This window comes from Hyla sarda, chromosome 4, assembly GCF_029499605.1.
Source record: "Hyla sarda isolate aHylSar1 chromosome 4, aHylSar1.hap1, whole genome shotgun sequence".
Taxonomy (NCBI): Eukaryota; Metazoa; Chordata; class Amphibia; order Anura; family Hylidae; genus Hyla; species Hyla sarda.
This window is the reverse complement of record NC_079192.1, coordinates 401,191,035-401,215,602: the sequence shown is the minus strand read 5'-3', so window position 1 is coordinate 401,215,602 and position 24,568 is coordinate 401,191,035. Positions and strand designations below refer to the sequence as shown.

The 24,568-nt window shown below is 47.2% G+C and overlaps 1 protein-coding gene across 1 annotated transcript in view; it reads right to left on the bottom strand.

Annotated features, from left to right (window-relative positions):
* The window catches only part of CLINT1 (clathrin interactor 1), a 107,877-nt gene that overhangs the window by 82,412 nt on the left and 897 nt on the right, over positions 1-24,568 (bottom strand). The window lies entirely within an intron of this gene.

The following is a 24,568-nucleotide window of genomic DNA, read 5'->3' as shown; positions in this document are numbered from 1 at the left end:
TTGTAACCGTACCGGCCTAAAGGATCGAGATAACATTTCAATTTCCCTTCACAATTTTTATCCAGTTTTGTAAATGGAAACCCGAAGAAAGGAATGACCTAGTAAAATTGCATCTGCAAAAAACAAGCCCTCATATAGGTCTGTAAATGAAAAAAAAAAAAAAAAAAACTCCCTATGGAGTATGTGGTTCCTTTCTACAGACAATAAAATACTGTGGGCCGCAGGGGTTATCCAGGAATAATATCCATCCATCCATCCATCTCAACTGGCTCCAGAAAGTGAAACAGATTTGTAAATTACTTCTATTAAAAAATCTTAATCCTTTCAGTACTTATGAGCTACTGAAGTAGAGTTGTTCTTTTCTGTCTAAGTGCTCTCTGATGACACATGTCTCGGGAACTGTCCAGAGTAGAAGCAAATCCCTATAGCAAATCTCTTCTACTCTGTGCAGTTCCCGAGACAAGCAGAGGTGACAGCAGAGAGCACTGTTGCCAGACGGAAAACAAACAACTCAACTTCAGCAGCTGATAATTATTGGAAGGATTAAGATTTTTTAATAGAAGTCATTAACAAATCTGTTTAACTTTCTGGAGCTAGTTGATTATATATAAAAAAAAATAAAAAAAAGTTTTTCGTGGAATACCCCTTTTAAGTGTCACTTCTAGAGATGAGCGTACTTACAGTAAATTCGATTCATCACGAACTTCTCGGCTCGGCAGTTGATGCCTTTTCCTGCATAAATTAGTTCAGCTTTCAGGTGCTCCGGTGGGCTGGAAAAGGTGGATACAGTCCTAGAAAAGAGTCTCCTAGGACTGTATCCACCTTTTCCAGCCCACGGGAGCACCGGAAAGCTGAACTCATTTATGCAGGAAAAGTCATCAACTGCCGAGCCGAGAAGTCCGTGACGAATCGAATTTACTGTAAGTTCGCTCATCTCTAGTCACTTCAAAAGAAACTAGATCTAGTGCAGTGTTTCCCAACCAGGGTGCCTCCAGCTGTTGCAAAACTACAACTCCCAGCATGCCCGGACAGCCGAAGGCTGTCCGGGCATGCTGGGAGTTGTAATTTTGCAACAGCTGGAGGCACCCTGGTTGGGAAACACTGATCTAGTGTGTGACAGGTGACACCAGTAGAATGTTACTTATGGGGTGACGTCCGGATCACACAGACAATATAAGGCAATCATTTACTAGCACAGAGAAATCCGGCAGTAAACCTTTCAACAATGGCGCAGGTACGGGAGAGGAAAAAGGCGGCATGAAGGAGAAAGACGGTACAAAGTACTGCAAAAGACTTTGTAAGGAGTGGGAGGAAACTGACTTTCATAAAGGAGGCGGTACATGACACAGGAATTCAGAAATCACCACAGAAGTAATGCTCCGCCCCCTGATGCCCTGCGCCATGTATAAGGCTACGTTCACACACGTGAATATTAGGCTACAGCCGATTTTGCTACCTATTGATTACAACGGGTAGCAAAATCAGCACGTGTGAACGTAGCCTTATACATGGTGCAGGGGATCAGGGGGCGGAGCATTACTTCTGTGGTGATTTCTGAATTCCTGTGTCATGTACCGCCTCCTCTAACCCTATATGGGCCGTTTTGGTGCAAAACTGGGGGAGATTAATCAAAAACCCCTCCAGAAGAAAATTTGCTGGGTTGCCCATAGCAACTAATCAGATTGCTTCTTCATTTTTAACAAGGCCTCTGCAAAATGAAAGAAGCGATCTGATTGGTTGCTATGGGCAACTCAGCAACTTTTCCTCAGGTTTTGATAAACCTCCCGCACTGTGCCCACTTAAAGGGGTACTCCGCCCCTAGACATCTTATCCCCTATGCAAAGGATAGGGGATAAGATGTCAGATCGCCGGGGTCCCGCTGCTGGGGACCCCGGGGATCGCCGCTGCAGCACCCCGCTATCATTTCTGCGCAGAGCGAGATCGCTCTGCACGTAAATGACGGGCAATACAGGGGCCGGAGCATCGTTACGTCACGGCCCGCCCCCGTCAATACAAGTCTATGGGAAGGGTGCGTGGCGGTCGTCACGCCTAGAGATGAGCGAACTTACAGTAAATTCGATTCGTCACGAACTTCTCGGCTCGGCAGTTGATGACTTTTCCTGCATAAATTAGTTCAGCTTTCCGATGCTCCCGTGGGCTGGAAAAGGTGGATACAGTCCTAGAAGACTCTTTCCTAGGACTGTATCCACCGTTTCCAGCCCACCGGAAAGCTGAACTAATTTATGCAGGATAAGTCATCAACTGCCAAGCCGAGAAGTTTGTGACGAATCGAATTTACTGTAAGTTCGCTCATCTCTAGTCACGCCCCCTGCCATAGACTTGCAATAAGGGGACGGGCCGTGATGTCATGAGGGGCGGAGCCATGACGTCACGCTGCTCCGGCGCCTGTATCGCCCGTCATTACGCACAGAGCGAACTCACTCTGTGCAGTAATGATAGCGGGGTGCCGCAGCGGCGATCCCCGGGGTCCCCAGCAGCAGGAGCGCGGCGATCTGACATCTTATCCCCTATCCTTTGGATAGGGGATAAGATGCCAGGGGCGGAGTACCCCTTTTATGGCCGATTTTTCAGGGTTTTGATAACGAAACATCAAACGGATCTTTAAATCGGATGAATTTTATAGTGTGAGGGAGATTTAATCAGAACCAGTCCAGAGGAAAAGTTGCCCAGTTGCCCATAGCAACCAGATTGCTTCTTTCATTTCTCAGAGGCCTTTTCAAAAATGAAAGTAGTGATCTTATTGGTTGCTATGGGCAACTCGGCAACTTCTCCCCTGGACGGGTTTTCACAGCCGTTGGCTGTCCGGGCATGCTGGGAGTTGTCGTTTTGCAACAGCTGGAGTTACCCTGGTTGGGAAACACTGTTCTAGGTTATAGTCCAGTACTTTAATATATATGGCTGCTATGGATTTTTCACTTTAGGGGGCGCTGCTTGATCTTCCTACATAACTTTGTGGGAGAGGAAAAGCAACACTGACCCTCTCGTCCTCATACCCCTACCTGAGGCCGAGCTGTGATGAAGAGATTGTAGGCCGAAAATAGCAGGGGGCGTGGCTTATGGAGACCACAGGGTTCTTCTACTTAGAATAGGTTTGCTGTCTGTTACCATGGAGACACATTGCCAGCGAAAGAGCTGTAGAAATTAAACAAAGTTGTAGCAACATCTGGAGGGCCACAGTTTGGAGCCCACTGATCTAGCGTGTATGATCAGTGGTAGTATTGCACTTGGAGGTCATCCCCAGAGCTCCCCTAATTGAAAAAGGATCTCCTTTTCCTCTTAAAGGGGTACTCTGCTGCCAGACATCTTATCTCCTATCCAAAGAACAGGGAATAAGATGTCCGATTGCAGGGGAACCCAGCGATCTCTGCACTGCAACCGGTGTTCTGAACAAACTTTGGGTTCAGGCGGCAGTGCCAACATGAATGTAGGGGGCGTGGTGTCATAACCACCCCCATTTGGCGTTTGTTCAGAACACCGGGTGCTGCGCGGAGATCGTAGGGGATAAGATGTCTAGCAGCAAAGTAACCTTTAAAGGGGTACTCCACTGCTCAGCGTTTGGAACAAACTGTTAGGAACGCTGGAGCTTGTGAAGTCATAGCCACGCCCCCTCATGACGTCATGTCCCACCCCCTCAATGCAAGTCTATGGGAGGGGGCGTGACAGTCGTCACGCCCCCTCCCATAGACTTGCATTGAGGGGGCGTGACATCATGAGGGTGCGGGGCTATGACGTCACAAGCTCCCAGCGCCGGCCCCAGCGTTTCGGAACAGTTTGTTCCAAACGCCGAGCACCTTAAAGGGGTACCGAGAGTACCCCTTTAAGGGTAGGGTCACACATACCACATCTGCAGTGTATTTCATGCTGCGGATGAGTAGCGTCATCAATCACTAAAGTGAGCCCCCTGCTTGTAGTGACTGTGATGCACGATCCGACCCCTAAACCTTCCTGCTCCCACAGGGCTCCGGCCAGGTAACCTTGTGTGTCTGCTCGTAGCCAATCTACAGTAGATTGTTCACTGTGTACCATCTGCTGCAGAATGTGTTACCCTAACCCTAAATACAGAAAAAGCCAGATAAACACTATCATTCAGGAGGAGGAAGCACAGAATAACTACACATCTAACAGGAACTATAAAACAATCTGTGCTATAAAACATATCACAACTACAATGAGATCTGATAAGCCTTGGGGCCGCAGCGATCTGCATACTTACCTGGAGGCTATATATGAAGGCTGGGATGTCAGCAGAAATGTAGTAAAAGGGAGGTTCCAGTAATTCCCAATTCAGATTACAGAATAAGGGCCTGTGCACACTGCCGAACGTCCACCTGAAGATTCAGGCGTATCAGCCTTCCATTGTTTTCAACGGGACCCTGCAGCACTGTAAACACTGCAGAATTACAATACAGTGGTCCCTCAAGTTACAATATTAATCGGTTCCAGGACGACCATTGTATGGGGAAACCATTGTATGTTGGAACCATAACTCTATGGAAACCTGGTAATTGGTTCTGAAGCCACCAAAATGTCATCCAAAAATAGGAAAAAGTGAGGATTAAAGAAAAATAAGTAGATAACGAATATAGATAAAGCAAATCCTTACATATAAAAGTAATAAAGAGCTGATGGGAGCTGTAATCACTGTCTATGTAGAGGACAGGAGCTTCTTCAGGGTCCTGTACAGAACACAATGTCCTAAAAAAGTAACATGGAGCCGCGCTCACCTGGTGTCCAAAGGAGCAGCTAACCCTGGTACAGGTAAAGAGTACAGAACATGTAATACCTTCCTGTACTGTAGGGGGCACTACCAGACACCAGTCAGTGCATACACTTCAGTAATACAGGGGTTTTACCAGTGAATGCCCATTCTGATTGTTCAGTTCTTCCAGCCATTGACACGTTTCACAGATCTGGACTGTCCATAACATTGTATGTTGAGTCTGGTTTCAAGTTACAATGGTCCAGAAAAGACCATTGTATGTTGAAACTATTGTAAATTGAGGGATCACTGTATATACTGAATTTCCTTCAATATAAGCCCCACTTAAACCTGCCCCTTACTACTCTGTCCGCCCCTCCAAAAACGGTGCAACAAAAACCTACACTGACGATTGTCGCCTCCAAAATGTGCCCCACTTACCTTCCCTATGTCCTTGCTCATGTATAACTCTATAGGCCTGCTGCCTCTATATGAAGAGCTGTTGTTCTCCATCCTGTATATTTCCATTGCTTTATCCAAGATCTGGAATCTGCCTGAGGCTAAACCTGAATAAAACAGTGTACATCTTACAATGCTAAAAAGAAAAAAAAAAAGCTTAAAGGGGATCTCTGGTAACTAAACTTGTTCCAGGTTGCCCTACAGGTGAAATTCTGCTTACAGATTTCCCGCTACGGAATTCAACAAGTCAACGTGTAGCACCATAATCTACTTGCAGATTTTGCACTGCGGGCAACCCGAAGCGGTTTAGTTATGTGTGAACCTACCTTTAAAGAGGTACTCCGTTGGAAAACATTTTATTTTTATTTCTTTTTTTTTTTTAAATCAACTGGTGCCAGAAAGTTAAACAGATTTGTAAATTACTTGTATTAAAAAAATCTTTACCCTTCCAGTACTTTTTAGCAGCTGTATGCTACAGAGGAAATTCTTTGCTTTTTGAATTTCTATTTTATCTCGTCCACAGTGCTCTCTGCTGACACCTGATGCCCGTATCAGGAACTGTCCAGAGAAGAAAATCTTCAAAGCAAACCTATGCTACTCTGGACAGTTCCTGAAACGGACAGAGGTGTCAGCAGAGGGCAATGTGGACAAGACAAAAAAATAAATAAAAAATTCATAAAGCAAAGAATAGATTTTAATAGATGTAATTTACAAATCTGTTTAACTTTCTGGCATTAAAAAAAAATAAAAATAAATAAATAAGTTTTCCACCGGAGTACCCCTTTAAAGTCAAAGAACATGCTACAGTATATACCAGGGCTGTGGAGTCGGTAGATAAATGTTCCGACTTCAGAGTTTTTTGTAGGCAACATACATGTCATTACCACAGGACTAGAGGCTGGGAAGCCAACAGTCTACTGTCTTGAACAGTTTGTGTGCTGATCTGCTGCTGAAGATAGAGCAGTGGGAGGATCCAGGAAGGGACATTTATTATAAAACATGATTTCCCTAGTAGAATCCCATAGTCATGTTTAAAGGGGTACTCCGCCCCTAGACATCTTATCCCCTCTCCAAAAAGATGATAGCGGGGTGCCGCAGCGGCGATCCCGGGGGCCCCCAGCAGCGGGACCCCGGCGATCTGACATCTTATCCCCTATCCTTTGGATAGGGGATAAGATGTCTAGGGGCGGAGTACCCCCTTTAAGCTAACAACCGAGTTTACAAGTTTTCATAGCCTTTTTCCAATGGTTTACAGCTTCAGTCTTGAACTATTGACTCTCCATTCCCTTCACTTATACAAGTGTCTCTAGTCCTGCAGAAAACATATTTACTTAATCCCGTATCAGTGAGAGGCTAGGTTACCCATGGGTTCCCTGTAACAGCAGAGCACAACACTATGGAAAGTATAAGTATTGCTGCTCCTAATTGTGCGTTGCGTGCCATATAGTGAAGCACATGAAAAGCTTCTTCACGGTCATTTAACGTGTTCGTTTTGCGGTTACGTGAGGCACTGCATGCATTGGTCTTTATTCTTACAGTAGCGAAGTCATTAATTATAACTTTTTGTGAAATGGGACATTTAACCTCTTAAGGACATAGGACGTTCTCTAACGTCCCCGCTACCTGGGCTTTAATGCCCAAGGACGTTAGAGAACGTCCTGTCGTATTTCCAGTCTCTGCCGCTCGCCGGGCAGAGACCGGAACTGGATGATTGCTGAAATTAAAAAATTGGGTCTACAAGAACATGCGAGTGTGAAAAATGAAGATTGTGAATTTTCTCCTTCACTTTGCTGCTATTCCTGTGAAACACCTAAAGGGTTAAAACGCTGACTGAATGTCATTTTGAATACTTTGGGGGGTGCAGTTTTTATAATGGGGTCATTTATGGGGTATTTCTAATATGAAGACCCTTCAAATCCACTTCAAACCTGAACTGGTCCCTGAAAAATAGTGAGTTTGAAAATTTTGTAAAAAATTGGAAAATTCCTGCTCAGCCCTCTGGTGTCTTCCAAAAGTAAAATCATGTCAATTTTATGATGCAAACATAAAGTAGACATATTGTATTTGTGAATAAATTTTTTTTTTATTTGGAATATCCATTTTCCTTACAAGCAGAGAGCTTCAAAGTTAGAAAAATGCTAAATTTTCTATTTTTTCAGCAAATTTTGGAATTTTTCACTAAAACGATGTATCGACAAAATTTTACCAATAACATAAAATAGAATATGTCACGAAAAAACAATCTCGGAATCAGAATGAAAAGTAAAAGCATCCCAGAGTTATTAATGTTTAAAGTGACAGTGGTCAGATGTTCAAAAAACGCTCCGGTCCTAAGGTGTAAAATGGCCTGGTCCTTAAGGGGTTAAACTTTTTTTTTTTTTTTTTTTTACTATGTCCTGAGATATACGGAAATAAGATCCTAAAAAGGTAATATGAATTAGGCCTCAGATAGCTATGAGGTTCATTTGCACCAATAAAGATGTCTGATGTATTTTAATATAATGAACCACAGGGAAAATATTTGCCAAACTGTAGAGTAAAAATAGCTAAAAAGAAATAAAAGTACAATAAAATAGCTCGGATCCGGTATAATGCAGCGGAGCTCTGGCTCTGGTGATCCACATCCTTACGATGAGTCTTTTGGACGTCAACATCCCACCTGGAGCCAAATACCCAGCGACGCATTATCTGCAATGTGAAATGTAACTATTAGTCATGAGATTATGAGCGCAGCGCCCGCAGAGATGTTCGCATGGCAGGAGATGATCTGCGGGTACATCCACACAGCACAATGACAAAGTGTCATGAGATACTGTGTAATGTGATCCAGCCAGAGCCGGGCTCAGGAGAAAGTCAGTGATTCATGAATTCTCTATGATGTCGGGAACATGGGCAGCGTGTGCCCGTACTGCACTAGTCGCTTGCCAAAAGGGGAAAGAACACTGGCAATGGAAGAGAAACAACGTTCAGGATACTGAAGCCTAGAAAGGGTTAAAAGCGTCTGGAACGTTTAGTTCAGAACGTTGGGTGAGGGGGGGTCGTGACATCATGGCCACGCCCCTCGTGATCTCACCCCCCCTCAATGCAAGTCTATGGGAGGGGGCGCCCCCTCCCATAGACTTGCATTGAGGGGGCGTGGTGTGACGTCACAACCCCCGAAACCCATACCCAGCATTCGGAACTAAATGTTCCGGAAACTGGGGCAGTGGAGTACCCCTTTAGAGGGCAACTCTACCAGAAATGTCATAAAGTAAAGACCTGCAAATAATAGTAATCTGTGGTGCTGATACTTAACGGGAACTTGTTAATTACTTTCATGCTACTATATAACTAAATATACCAATATAAATTCCATTTGCCCCTGTGTGTTCCATTTCTCAACCCTATGGGTCATCATTAGGGATGTCCCGAGTAAGATAGGGTAAGATTACCAATACAAGTACTCACCAATTACCAATACAACATTTTTTCAATGTTATGTGACAGGGTTTTTGTTTTTGTTTCTTTAACCCGTTCAGGACACGGCGTACAGGTATGCCCTGACGTCCTGGTACTTAAGGACACACCTGTACGCCCGTGGGAATTCTGGTCCGGATCGGGATGCCTGCTAACATCATTCAGCAGGCACCCCGTGAAACCCCTGGGGGTTTTAGTTGTAATTTTGCAACAGCTGGAGGTTTTGTACAGGGTACATTCACACGGGCGGGGGTTTATAATGAGTTTCCCGCTGCAGGCTTGAGATGCAGCAGATTTTCCCCTGCCGCTCAAACTCACAGTGGGAAACTCACTCACCCGTGTGAATGTACCCTATAAACACTACACTACACTTACAAGAAATAAAGGGTAAAACACTACATATACCCCTGCCCATGCAACCACTTCATCAAAATCCCACCTATATCCTAAAACCCCCCACTAAAAAGTCTATCTAAGGCTAGGTTCACACAGCCGTTTCCACAGACACGTTAACAGCCGATCGGCTTTTTTTTTTTCTGAGCAGATCGGACCCTAAAATGGTTCGGATGCAAATGGCAACGACTACTTACCACCACCTCCTACCACCCCTACCTACCTACTACTAACCTACCACTACCTACCTACCTACCTCCCTCCCTCCCTACCTACCACCACTACATAAAGTGGTCTACAGTGTCCTGGCTGTATACAGAAAAACTAAAAAGGCTAGTAAACCTAAAAATAAAAAAAAATTTGATGATTGAGCACAAAACCTCACGTGCAGAGCACAGGAAGGAGGAGGAAAACATCAAAGATTTATGCTGCGAAGAATACCAGAATTCTTAAGATAGTTTGTAGTACTTTGCTGACATTTGTTCTTCTCGCAAAATAAAAGGAAGAAAAAAATTTTTTAAAAAAGGGGTACTCCGGTGGAAAACTTTTTTTTTTTTTTAAATCACCTAGTGCCAGAAAGTTAAACAGATTTGCAAATTACTTCTATTAAAAAATCTTTATCCTTCCAATACTTATCAGCTGCTGTATGCTACAGAGGAATTTTTTTTTTTTTTTTGTCTTGTCCACAGTGCTCTCTGCTGACACCTGATGCCCGTATCAGGAACTGTCCAGAGCAGGAGAAAATCCCCATAGCAAACCTATGCTGCTCTGGACAGTTCCTGACACAAACAGAGGTGTCAGCAGAGAGCACTGTGGACAAGACAAAAAAGAAACTCAAAAAGCAAAGAATTTCCTCTGTAGCATACAGCTGCTAAATAGTACAGGAAGGATAAAGATTTTTAATAGAAGTCATTTACAAATCTGTTTAACTTTCTGGCACCAGTTCATTTAAAAAAAATAAAAATAAATAAAAATAAAAAGTTTTCCACCGGAGTACCCCTTTAAGGTAATTTAGAAATAAAGCTAATTCTGAGATAAATATAGGTCATAGACACATAAAAATGATATGTACGTGATCAGGATGAGATACTGAGCAACATATAACAGTTGTTTTTTTGGGGCGATCTGACAGGTACGCTTTAAGCCATCTGGTCCTTTTACCATCTCTGGCTATACAAGAACCTGGCAGAACAATCACGTCGTAGCTGAAAGGCAAACTTTTGGTAATGTCAATCTACAGACGCTGGGTTATTTGCATCCTAAGTGCCCAGAAAGGAGCAAGGAGACAAATTATACAAGCAAAGTGCTGTCAAATGATGGTGAGCCGTCACTCCAAACACACAGATCTCATTACTTACGCTTCAGCGGATCGGGCGCAGCCACTTACTATAGGTTATAAGACACAAACTGAATGAACATCATTCTGCAGATAATCAACCATCAGCTTACAACACGTACACCTAAGGAATTACTCTGACAAAATCTTTTTGCGCATTCAAAGCTAAATCGTCACCAGTATTCCTACAGCGTAACACGTTTCGTCCTAACTCAGCTGCATCTATACATTTTAAGTCCTTACTGTAGCTGCAAGTAAGTGACACCCACTCAGGGCACATATATGATATACTTTATATATCGGGATATGAGTCTCTCCTGTTCAAATATTTCTGCCTTATCTGGGGGGGGGGGGGGGGGGGGGGTAGTATACCAGGAGAGCAGGGATATAGTGGGGGAGTCCATACAAAAATCTCCAGTATATTCCTATGACATGCAGCTTCACACGGCTCTCCCAGCTTGTCAGAGCAGACAGACTGAAGCTATGGGACAATGAGTTATGGGTCACAAGTTCTGTGTCACTGATATTTCATTTGTTGTACCTAGAAAAGATTCAGAGCAGAGCAAGTGTGATGAGACTCCCCTTCATTACTCCAGAGCCAGAGGAAACATGGGAAATATAAGCTACATTATGAGATCTATGTCAGAGAGGGAAGAAGTATACAAGACAGCAGATGACCTATAAATAGCACATCAACTAGAACAGGTATAGAAAATGCCTCCACATTTTGTAATAGCTTATACCTCTCTATAAGAGACAAAAAAATGCTGACGTTTGAATTGATCATTTTCAGTGTTGCTGCCTTCTTCTACACTCTGCTATGGCTGACACGTGCATAAAGTATACCTGTAATTTGCTAAAAAAAAAAAAAAAACAAGCGGGGGCCCCCGTGCACCCTGAGGACAAGCGGGGGCCCCCGTGCACCCTGAGGACAAGCGGGGGCCTCCGTGCACCCTGAGGACAAGCGGGGGCCCCCGTGCACCCTGAGGACAAGCGGGGGCCCCCGTGCACCCTGAGGACAAGCGGGGGCCCCCGTGCACCCTGAGGACAAGCGGGGGCCCCCGTGCACCCTGAGGACAAGCGGGGGCCCCCGTGCACCCTGAGGACAAGCGGGACTCTGTACCCTGAGGACAAGCGGGACTCTGTACCCTGAGGACAAGCGGGACTCTGTACCCTGAGGACAAGCGGGACTCTGTACCCTGAGGACAAGCGGGACTCTGTACCCTGAGGACAAGCGGGACTCTGTACCCTGAGGACAAGCGGGACTCTGTACCCTGAGGACAAGCGGGACTCTGTACCCTGAGGACAAGCGGGACTCTGTACCCTGAGGACAAGCGGGACTCTGTACCCTGAGGACAAGCGGGACTCTGTACCCTGAGGACAAGCGGGACTCTGTACCCTGAGGACAAGCGGGACTCTGTACCCTGAGGACAAGCGGGACTCTGTACCCTGAGGACAAGCGGGACTCTGTACCCTGAGGACAAGCGGGACTCTGTACCCTGAGGACAAGCGGGACTCTGTACCCTGAGGACAAGCGGGACTCTGTACCCTGAGGACAAGCGGGACTCTGTACCCTGAGGACAAGCGGGACTCTGTACCCTGAGGACAAGCGGGACTCTGTACCCTGAGGACAAGCGGGACTCTGTACCCTGAGGACAAGCGGGACTCTGTACCCTGAGGACAAGCGGGACTCTGTACCCTGAGGACAAGCGGGACTCTGTACCCTGAGGACAAGCGGGACTCTGTACACTGAGGACAAGCGGGACTCTGTACACTGAGGACAAGCGGGACTCTGTACACTGAGGACAAGCGGGACTCTGTACACTGAGGACAAGCGGGACTCTGTACACTGAGGACAAGCGGGACTCTGTACACTGAGGACAAGCGGGACTCTGTACACTGAGGACAAGCGGGACTCTGTACACTGAGGACAAGCGGGACTCTGTACACTGAGGACAAGCGGGACTCTGTACACTGAGGACAAGCGGGACTCTGTACACTGAGGACAAGCGGGACTCTGTACACTGAGGACAAGCGGGACTCTGTACACTGAGGACAAGCGGGACTCTGTACACTGAGGACAAGCGGGACTCTGTACACTGAGGACAAGCGGGACTCTGTACACTGAGGCTCTATGATCTGCCCCCGGCTTACACAGCAGGCTGATTGACAAGCCAGAAGCCTGCACAGAGTACTGCTTGTCCTGCCCACACTTCCTGTACTTTGTCTCCGCACAGAGACACAGGCAGTAGCTGCTAGGACTGCATTTCCCAGGAAATCAATGTTGATTCCATTTTGCAAACTAACTCTGCAAATCTATTCTTGGGGTATGGTCACACACAGCGCATCCGCTGCATATTTAGTGCTAAGGTGCAGATCATGACTGCAGGCAGGAAATTTGCCGCTACGAGCAGACACACAGAGCTAAAGGGAGCCGACTCTGCCGTAGCTCTGTGACTGTCTGCAATGCATCCGCAGCATTAAAGGGGGTATTCCAGGAAAAAACTTTTTTATATATCAACTGGCTCCAGAAAGTTAAACAGATTTGTAAATTACTTCTATTAAAAAATCTTAATCCTTTCAGTACTTATGAGCTGCTGACGTTGAGTTGTTCTTCTGTCTAAGTGCTCTCTGATGACACCTGTCTCGGGAACTGTCCAGAGTAGAAGCAAATCCCCATAGCAAACCTCTTCTACTCTGTGCAGTTCCCGAGACAAGCAGAGATGTCAGCAGAGAGCACTGTTGCCAGACAGAAAACAACAACTCAACTTCAGCAGCTGATAATTATTGGTAGCATTAAGATTTTTTTTTTTAATAGAAGTAATTTTCAAATCTGTTAAAATTTCTGGAGCCAGTTGACATAAAAAAAAATAAAAAATGAAAAACAAAGTTATTTCCTGTAATACCCCTTTAAATACGCTCACTGCTGTCATACGCCGAATACTGATCCTTGAGAAAACGGGCGACTACATAATACATCAGTGTTTCCCAACCGGGGTGCCTCCAGCTGTTGCAAAGCTACAACTCAGAGCATGCCCGGACAGCCGAAGGCTGTCCGGGCATGCTGGGAGTTGTAGTTTTGCAACAACTGGAGGCACATCGGTTGGGAAACACAGTAATACATAGTCTAACTTGTCCATAACAGAGCAGCTTGTTGGGTAAATAGGGTGTGCCTTAATTGGGTGACCATCTCTTTGACCCTACAAATCACAAGGACAAGGACTGGCCTGAGTTCACAACCTCAATACAATGTACAATACTGACATTCAGCTTGTACTGTGTTGGAATGAGACTCCTTGCGCTCATGATTATATGTCCATTCTCCTTTCATACAGAACAGGTACACTTCCCCTTCTAGCATCACCGCTGAATAGACTTTGGTGGGACTGGCCGACTGCCTAATGTATATAGGGGCCTCTTGACTCACCCTTCATGACAGATGAGGTTGGTAAATAGAAGGATCAGGCATGCTAGAAGACAACTGCCCAATCCTTTTGTTCTTGGTGGATGGGGGGGGGGGGGGGGGGGTAGGGGATAAGGAGAGTCCGACAATGGCTTCCCCCCGCCCCCTCTCTCTCCATTCAGAACACATAAGCTTGGCATCGCTGAGCACGCGTATGGTGGCATCAGGAGTGATAGCTGCCAGCCATACAACCCCTGTTAAAGGTGCATGGGCACATTTAGGGTAGGGTGCCACGTGCCCATTGAAGTCAGTGGGTAGTAAAACATGCAGCTGATTTTGCTACCCATTGACTTCAACTGGTAGGAAAATATGCAGTTACGTACGGTACGCGTGACCTTAGCCATCGAGTACTCCAGGATGTAAACATTGTGTTTCAGATTGCCGGCAGTCAAGAAGATAGTAAAGCCGCTCCCCTGGTTCCTCCGGTAACCCACTCCAGCCTCCGCCGCGATCGTCTTCCTGGATGCCGGTTGACTGCGAGTCATCCTGCACTCAGTCAATCACCGGCTGAGTGGCAGTGGGGACGTTTTCGTTCCCGGCACCAAGAAGAAGACCAGTGCCAGGGCTGAAAACGTCACACTGCCGCTCAGCCTATCGCTGGCCAAGGCGGGACTTTGCTGCGGCCGGTGACTGGCTGAGTGCAGTTTGACTACCCAATCCCTTTATTTTTTTTTTTTTTTATTGCCAGCAGGCTGAAACACAAATTTTACATCCCGTTCTCCGTCCCGGCACCAGGAAGAAGACCAGTGCCGGGGCCGAAAAAGTCACACTGCCGCTCAGCCTATCGCTGGCCAAGGCGGGACTTTGCTGCGGCCGGTGACTGGCTGAGTGCAGTTTGACTACCCAATCCCTTTATTTATTTATTTATTTTTTAACTGTCGGCAGTCTGAAACACAAGTTTTACATCCCGGAGTACTCCTTTAAACTTATTAGTCATGTTGCAGGCAAGTCGCTATCCCCAGAAAGCCAACAGCACCCATGCTCTGCCCCTTACAAAATCTGGTTGTCCCCATTTACAAAAATAACCCAGTTCAGGAGAATTTTTCTCCATCTTAAGTCATCAGGTTTTATGCGTTGTTACCGGCTGCTCTTTTGCATTAGACCGTCGACACAAAACGGCCAGAATCCGTCAAACAAATGAAGTCTCACGTGTCAGGTTCTCAGGATTAGGAGGAATTTAGTGGCTCCTTGGATATTTAGCAGACATTTACATTTACACCTGGGTAATGGATTACCTTCAATGCCAACACATATGAACCACATACCGGGTGCCTGGAAATAACTGCAGACAATCGTCAATAATCCCAAAAGGTCTATTCCACAGGGCAGCTAGTGAGGGGTCAAGGTTTCCCCATTTCAGCATAGAGGTTGGCCATTTTTGTATCTTCATTGATTTTAAAGGAGAAAGACTGCACATGTCAGGTCTCTTACTACAATAGGAACTGGGAGCCCCTCTTCCCAAAGGTCAGATCCTCGTGAATCACTTACCGTATTTTTCGCCGTATAAGACGCACTTTTTCTTCCCCAAAACTGGGGGGAAAAGTTGGTGCGTCTTATACGACGAATACACACCTATCGGGTTGGTCCCTGCAGCCATCAACGGCCGGGACCCGCGGCTAATACAGGACATTACCGATCGCGGTAATGCCCTGTATTAACCCTTCAGACGTGGCGATCAAAGCGGACCGCCGCATCTGAAGCTAAAATAACACTAACCTGGCTGTTCAGACGGGCTGTTCGGGACTGCCGCTGTGAAATCGTGGCGTCCGGTACAGCTTACAGGACACCGGGAGGGACCTTACCTGCCTCCTCGGTGTCTGCTCCGTGCCGGGATTCCCTGCATGGCCGGCGCTCTCCGACATCATGTCGTCGCGCACGCCATCCCGTCATCCAATAGGAGCGGCGTGTGTAGCGACGTGATGACGGAGAGCGTGGATCTCGGGGAAGAAGACGTCCGGGGACAGCGACGGAGCGACATCCAGAGCAGCGGTGACGGGTCCGGAGCGGCGGGAACACGTGAGTATAATCTCCTATACCAGTGGTCTTCAACCTGCGGACCTCCAGATGTTGCAAAACTACAACTCCCAGCATGCCCGGACAGCCGTTGGCTGTCCGGGCATACTGGGAGTTGTAGTTTTGCAACATCTGGAGGTCCGCAGGTTGAAGACCACTGGTGGGTGCAGAATCTTTTTTTTCTAGATTTTGCACCTTTAAAATAGGATGCGTCTTATATGCCGGTGCGTCCTATAGAGCGAAAAATACGGTAAGTCATAACCGGAGTGCCATAACGGAACTGCAGGATGAAAAACTCCCTAATCCGCTATCATCTGGTAGTATACTGGAAGGCTGTCTGCTGCGTACAGGAATCGTCTGGGTCCTATGAATGACAATTGTTGTCAGGAAAGTAAAAGCATAAAATGAGCTTAATCTCAGAAGGGGCCGGGGAACAGCTCCATGCACAGAGCCGAGAGCATGAAGGATCCGCCTTCCGGACACCTTGGTAAGCGGTGCTTGGAAAGTCATGCAGGAACGTTGGATATGTTTAAACCCCTCTCTCCATCCTTTATAAAGAACTGTCAGCAGTAGTGTGGTGTGTATCTACAATAAAAGCCCTTGTGCATTAGCGGACAGGCTCTCCATCATGAGCAGTGTTCTCAGTTATCGGTGCTTAGTTACGGAGCCTTTAGGGCTAAATCGTACGGCCCTAAACTTCATTATTGTCCCCGCACATCAAGGCAACGTGGGGCCCCATGACAAATTTATTGACTGCAGAAAAGATCTGATCAGCCGATGAACTAGGAAACGCTAAGGCCCGGTTCACATTACCGTTGAGCTCTGTTTGCTAACACCAGATGGAAACCCGACAGACCCCCATTTAAAGTCAATGGGACCCATCGTGCAATGGATCGTCCAGGTCTGTTGCTTGTCACTGGAATGGACTCTGCGACAGAGCTCAGGCCTCGGCCTCATTCAGAAGATAATCTGTCTGTGTAAAAGAGCCTCGAAGGGGTGGTCTGGTAAAAAAACAACGTACGCCACAGCTTTCCCTGTGCACAATTACACGCTCCCAGGGCAATGGGGCAGCGGCTGCGGTGGTTGGACTAAGGACCGTCAGGAGGAGAGAAGCGAGAGGGCAGCGGTGGGGGGGTTTGGGGGGTGTGCTGAAATAGCTGATAATTTATACCGGAATATCGGTATAAGTTATCGGCTATCGGCCTTAAAGTCCACAGATTATCGGTATTGGCCCAAAAAAATAAAAAATAAATAAATAAAAATCGATATTGGTCGATCCCTAGTAATAATGTGTCAGAACTTTTGAACAGTAGGGATCTGGGGGTAGATATGACCAGCACCCCCCCCCCCTCCGCCATCACTCACTGAAACAAAGCTGGGCCAAGTCTCTTCAGCTTTAATGGCCTCTTGCTTGGGTCGCCCAAGAGGGCAGAAAGTGTAAGGGCTCAAAGTCTATGAAACCAGCCACAGCTTATCCCCCTCCCAACCTGTGCTGAAGTGGTGGTCTCAATACCTGGACCCCCAGTGGTCAAAACTTCGGAGATATCAAAGGATTTCTGAAACTGGAGGTAAGCTTAAAAAGGTATAGCTTTCACTGACAAAGGGCAATAACCTCTTCAATAGATACATATATCTGATAACAAGTCATGTGTCAGTATACAGCTCTCGTTATCAGCTTGTCACCGGGCTATCTATATACACACAATCATAAAATGCATGAGATATATATATATATTTATTACACGCACAGCTCAATAGCTATTGAATCAACAATGTCTGGCCGCTATTTCTCCCATTCACCCTATCCACATTAAAGGGGTACTCCGCAGCTCAGCGTTTGGGACAAACTGTTCCGAACGCTGGAGCCGGGAGCTTGTGAAGTCACAGCCCCACACCCTCATGACGTCACACCCCACCCCCTCAATGCAAGTCTATGGGAGGGGGCGTGACGCCACCACGCCCCCTCCCATAGACTTGCATTGAGGGGGCGGGGTGTGATGTCATGAGCGGCTATGACGTCACGAGCTGCCGACGCTAAGCGTTCGGAACATTTTGTTCCAAATGCGGAGCATCCCTTTAACGCTCAACTTGGCTGAGAGTTCATGTCTTCTGAATGGAAAAAGGGGGGGGGGGGGGGTAAGCCGATGCCAGATAATATGACCAAGCTGTTAAAATATACCATGCCTAATCCTTCACTTTCTCCAACATTATCTGTCATAAAAGAGCCGTAAGGCCATAAACAGACAATCAGCCGATCCCAATGTAACCAGCAGGTTTGGGTGACCAGCAGGTTTTGGGTGGCTACAACTCCCAGCATGCCCAGACAGCCAAGATATAGTTTTGCCATCCCACTAGGAGACTGCAGCTATACAGCAGGTCGCTATCTGACTATAGTCTCCAATATTACAATTATTTCAGCTCCTACACTATGGAGCCCATAGCAACCATGGTGACTACTTCCATAAAGAAGCCCGGACTTTCCCACCGTTCTGAATTCTAGGTAACTCCATCCAAACAGGTTCTACAAGAAGAGCCCCCTTAGGAAGATCGAGAAAGACATCTTCCCTTACCTCATCACACAATAGGAGGAGCATTGAGATGTAAAATGACCGAGAAAGCATCACTTAACGAAACTCACACCGGCGGGAACTGGTTTCCTTTTGGTCCATGGGCCACACGTTTCAAGGTCAATTAAAGGGGAATTGGAATCTCATGAAGTGATGGCCTACGGCTAGGACCTAAACGGGGCCATGCTGCCGGCTTGTGTGCTAAATGAACTGGTGGGGGACTCAAAGTGGGTGCATAGTCAGAGGGCTCTTGTTCTCCACAGGGGGAACACCTAATTTGAGAATACAGTGATCCTTCAACTTACAATATTTTCGGTGTTTTCTGGACCATTGTAACCTGAAACCAGACTCAACCTACAATGCTACGGACAGTCCAGATCTGTGAAACATGTCAATGGCTGGAAGAACCGACCAATCAGAATGGGCATTTCACTGGTAAAACCCCTGTATTACTGAAGTGCATGCACTGCTGGCTGTCTGGTAGTGCCCTCTACAGTACAGGGAGGTATTACATGTTCTGTACTCTTTACCTGTATTACTGAAGTGTATGCACTGACTGGTGTCTGATAGCGCCCCCTACAGTACAGGAAGGTATTACATGTTCTGTACTCTTTACCTGTCCCAGAGTTAGCTGCTCCTTTGGACACCAGGTGAGGGTGGCTCCATGTTACTTTTTTAGGACACTGTGTACTGTACAGGACCCTGAAGAAGCTCCTGTCCTCTACATAGACAGTGATTTACAGCTCCCAGCAGATCTTTATTACTTTTATATGTAAGGATTTGCTTTATTTATATTAGTTATCTACTTATTTTTCTTTAATCCTCACTTTTTCCTATTTTTGGATGACATTTTGGGGGCTTCAGGACCAATTACCATAGAGTTATGGTCTCAACATACAATGGCCTCAACATACAATGGTCGTCCTGAAGTTGGAACCAATTCATATTGGTAAGGGGCAGTCATTCGGCGATCGGACACGCAGGAGGAAGGTAGGGGACCCTCCTCTTGTCCTCCAGCTGTTCGGGATGCCGCAATGGTCCCGAACAGCCCACTGAGCTAACCGGCACTGATTAGCTTTTAATTTAGATGCGGCGATCAACTTTGAACGCCGCATCTAAAGGGTTAATAGCGATTGCGGTGCCGCACGCTATTAGCCACGGGTCCCGGCTGTTGCTAGGTGCTAGGCCAGATCCGCTATGACACGGGGCCCCAGCATGTCCCCGCGTTATAGGAAGGGAGCCGGCGGAGGGCGCACAGGTACGCCCTCCGTCCCCAACAGGGTATACACTCACCGGTATTGCAGTATATGAAAAAAATTATTAAAAAAATAATAATTTAAAAGACAGGTATTTGGTATGAAACAGTATACCGCCCAGCATTAAGAATACCTTCATGATACAAGGGCATGAACCTAATAGGGATCGACCAATTATCGGTTTGGCCAATATTATCGGCCGATATTCACGATTTTGGACATTATCGGTATCAGCAATTACCTTGCCTATATGCCCATAATGCCCCTCCCCCCCGGCCAGAGACAACCGCCGCCGCCGCCCCCCCATTGCCTCCCCCATCCCCGGTTTTATAATTACCTGTTGCCGGGGTCCGCGCTACTTCTGGCTCCTGCGGTGTCCTGTGCTATTGCTGTGCGCTGCGCAATGACGAGTGACGTCCTCAACGCGACCTCACCGTCAGTGCGCAGAGTGACAGTTCAGGACGCCGCCGGAGCCAGAAGTAGAGCGAACCCCGGCAACAGGTAATTATAAAATCGGGGATGGGGGAGACAATGGGGCAGCGGCGGTGGTTGGACTAGAGAGGACCCCAGGACAGGCAGGGGGAGAGAAGCGGGTGGCGGCGGCGGTCTCTGGCCAGAGGATAGGCGGGGGGGGGGGGGGGGCAGCGGTGGTTGGACTCAAGAGGACCCCAGGACCGGTAGGGGGAGAGAAGCGGGTGGCGGTCTCTGGCCAGAGGATAGGCGGGGGGGGGGGGGGGCAGTGGCGGCGGTGGTTGGACTCAAGAGGACCCCAGGACCGGCAGGGGCAGAGAAGCGGGTGGCGGCGGCAGTCTCTGGCGCCTGTTTTAAATCATTAATCTGCAGCGGCTTCTGCAGGGCCGGGGGAGGGGGGGTGGACATGCCTCCTTACATGGGCAGAGTATGGTTCTATAAAACACCATGCCGATTGTACAGAGGCCATAACGCCATCATGTGCACAGAGACAACGGGTATAGCCATTGCATCTTCATACATCCACGAGCACGCTGGTATGATGTCACTGCCAGACCTGAACACCCGCTCGCGCATGGACGGCTGTGTAAGATTTTCTTTGTGAGGACGAGATGAATGGAAAAGAAGACTTGAGGCTTTTTATCTACCTACTGGACGATTTAACGTCACTGTATTTTACACTTTATGGTTTCCTTTAAGGCGGACCTATCAGCACGTACACCAAGAATCCCGTAACTGGCAGGAGGCATCTGATAGGTGATGACTAGTGTTGAGCGCGAATATTCCAAATGCAAATTTTTACCGCGAGTATCGGCACTTCACAATTTTGCGAATATTTAGAATATAGTGATCTATATTTGTAATGACGATTTTTTTTTTCAAATGAGATTATTTATGCAAATATCAGCACTTCCAGACTGGACACTGATCCCTCCCTTCTTTTAGGTGAAAGATATAATTGCGTATGCGCACTATGCGAATTTCATTACGAATTTTCGCATTGGGGGAAAAAAAAAAAACAACGAACATAGCGAATATGCAAATTTCGCGAACATAGGAGGAATATTCGTCCATATATTCGCGAAATATCGCCAATTCGTATTTGGCCCCTGCCGCTCATCACTAGTGATGACGTCATACTGTAGTGGACAAGAAGTCAGCTGACCCAGGACTGACCACTTCCTGAAAAAAAAGCGCTGTGATTCAGAATGGTGATCACATGACCCAGTTACAGGAATGCAACTGTGCTAGAATAAAACAGATGGCGCTGTAGAACTAGTGGTAGTGAATGTGCAGGATAACAATAAAAAAATAAAAAACACATAACCCTGAGAAACTCAGTTTTACTAAACTGAAAGATCAAATTCCAAGAAGATTACATATTTGTCAGCAGGTGTCAGATGACTGCGACTAATTCCAGAAGTGGGCAGGCTTGCCGCATGAGGGTAGAGGCACACATAGTGGCCCCTGTAGGGCCAGAAGCAGCTATAGTGCACGGTTTTAATGGCAGATCTGTGGTGAAACATTGTGGTGTAAAAACAGAATACTGTATATACTCGAGTATAAGCCGACCCGAATATAAGCCGAGGCCCCTAATTTCACCCCAAAAACCCAGGAAAAGTTATTGACTCGATTTTAAGCCTAGGGTGGGAAATACAACATCCCCCCCATGCTGGGAGTTGCAGTTTTGAAACATCTGGAGGTCCGCAGGTAGAAGACCACTGCGGCCTTCGTCATCATCCAGACCCCCCTTTAGTTTTCTACTCACCTCCCCTCGGTGGGAAGGAAGGGTGAGCTGGTCCAGGCCATCTATGCTGCAGGGACCATCCGGTGGGGAGGGTTAGTCGTTCCGGGCTGTTCATTTTCACCGGGAGGCCCTCTTCTCTGCTCCGGGCCGGCCCCGGACTAGTGACGTTGCCTTGACGACGACGCATAGGGGACGTCTGCTGCGCACGGACGTCCCTGTGCGTCGTCGTCAAGGAAACGTCACTAGGTGTCACGAAGGCCTCAGTGGTCTTCAACCTGCGGACCTCCAGATGTTTCAAATCTACAACTCCCAGCATGCCCGGACAGCTGAGAAGGGATTGAAAGGCGGAGAGTTCACTCGAGTATAAGCCGAGGGGGGCGTTTTCAGCACGAAAAATCATGCTGAAAAACTCGGCTTATACTCGAGTATATACGGTATTAAAGGGGCAGTCTCCCTAGATAAAAAACTTTTGAAAATGCGGCCAATCCCACCAGGTCCTAGTAAACAGCTGATTGTGTCAAAGGAATCCAAGGCCAGCCAGGATTACATAGAGGCCATTCAGATAAATAGGTGTCCTTGTAATCCCAGGACGGCTCGTATGGAGCGGCTCCAAATTCCAGAACATAGAAGGGGATCCTGAATGGGGTCAAGATGCCTCCAGGATATCCATAACAGGGAGTATAGACAGGAACTGTCTTCAGGAGACTGCCCCTTTAAGGCTAGCTTCACATCAGTCTTGTGCTCCAACCCATTCAGGGTACATTCGGCTTTTTTTTTTTTTTGGCGCCGAATGGTCTCTGAAGAAGTAGGATCACAACAGACACCAACAGCTCCCATTGACTTTGAATGGGGTTCCGACGGGTTTCCATCAGCTATCTGGTAGGAGTTAAAGGGGGTACTCCATTGGAAAACATTTTCTTTTAAATCAACTGCTGCCAGAAAGTTAAACAGATTTGCAAATGACTTCTATAAAAAAAATCCCAATCCTTCCAGTACTTATCAGCTGCTGTATAATACACAGGAAGTTCTTTTCTTTCTGCCTGACCACAGTGCTCTCTGCTGACACCTCTGTCCAGAGCAGGAGAGGTTTTCTATGGGGATTTGCTCCTACTCTGGACAATTCCTAAAATGGACAGAGGTGTCAGCAGAGAGCACTGTGGTCAGACAGAAAGGAAATTCAAAAAGAAAAGAACTTCCTGTGTATTATACAGCAGCTGATAAGTACTGGAAGGATTGGGAAATTTTTTTTTTTTTCAATAGAAGTAATTTACAAATCTGTTCAACTTTCTGGCGCCAGTTGATTTAAGAAAAAAAAGGGTTTCCAGTGGAGTACCCCTTTAAGAGGAGAGAGAAAACCCATAGTTTAAATGGACTCTAAAGGCAGCTCAACGCTTGATTTGTGGCAGGACCTCCTATATTAGTGCGTTTTTTAGCAGTACAGTCTCACAGCCCAAAGACTATGCTCCCCCCCCCCCTGAAAAATCACTCTGCAGGGCCATGCCAAATATATACAGAGTACAAACCACAGGGCAGTGTTTACCCAAGCAATTGCAAAACTACAACTCCCAGCATGCCCGGGCAGCCTTTGGCTGTCCGGGCATGCTGGTAGTTGTAGTTTTGCAACAGCTGGAGACACACTGTTAGAAAAACACTGCCAGAGGGCCTGTGTTAGTGGCGGGATAGCCATCGAAAAAGGTTTCTGCTTACCACATGTAGCCATGTAGTAGGGGTCTCAAAACTTGGGGCTCGTCAGCTGTTGCAAAACTACAACTCCCAGCAAGGCATGCTGAAAGGTAGGGATCGACAGATTATCGGTTTCGCCGATATATAATCGGACGATATTCACAATTTTGGACGGTATCGGCAAGTACTTTGCCGATGTGCTGATAATGCCCCGCTTCGCCCTGCCCCCGGCAAGAGACGACCGCCCTCGCCGCTGCCCCATCACCTCCCCCATTCCCGGTTTTATAATTACCTGTTCCCGGGGTCCGCGCTACTTCTGGCTCCTGCAGCGTTTTGCGCACTGCGCTGCACAATGACGAGTGACGTCCTCAACGCGACGTCACCGTAAGTGCGCACAGTGACAGCTCAGGACGCCACCGGAGCCAGAAGTAGTGCGGACCCCGGGAACAGGTAATTATAAAACTGGGGATGGGGGAGGCAATGGGGCAGCAGCGGTGATTGGACTCAGGACAGGCAGGGGAGAGAAGTGGGCGGTCTCTGGCCCCACAAAAGCCGCTGCAGTTCATTGATTTAAAGCGCCCGCTTTAAATCAGATCTGCAGCGGCTTCTGCCCCGCCGGGGGTAGGTGAAATAGCCGATAACTTATACCAGGATATCGGTATAAGTTATGGGCCTGAAGGGTCACAGATTATCGTTATCGGCCCTAAAAAGATCAATATCTGTCGATCCCTACTGAAAGGTGTAGAATTGCCAGGGCATGCTGGGAGTAGTAGTTTTGCAGCCACCGGAAAGACACCCGACTGTCAAGGCATGCTGGGAGTAGTAGTTTTGCAGGCACTGGAAAGGCATGCTGGGAGTTGTATTTCCCAGGTTAGGCTTCTTTCACACTGCCGTTTCAACGGGCCACAACGGGTCCCGACGGACCCCATTATAGTCAATGGGGTCCATGGTGCGCCACACTTTTTCAGCGGGAGAAAGAGACGGCGCAAGGTGTATTTTTTCTC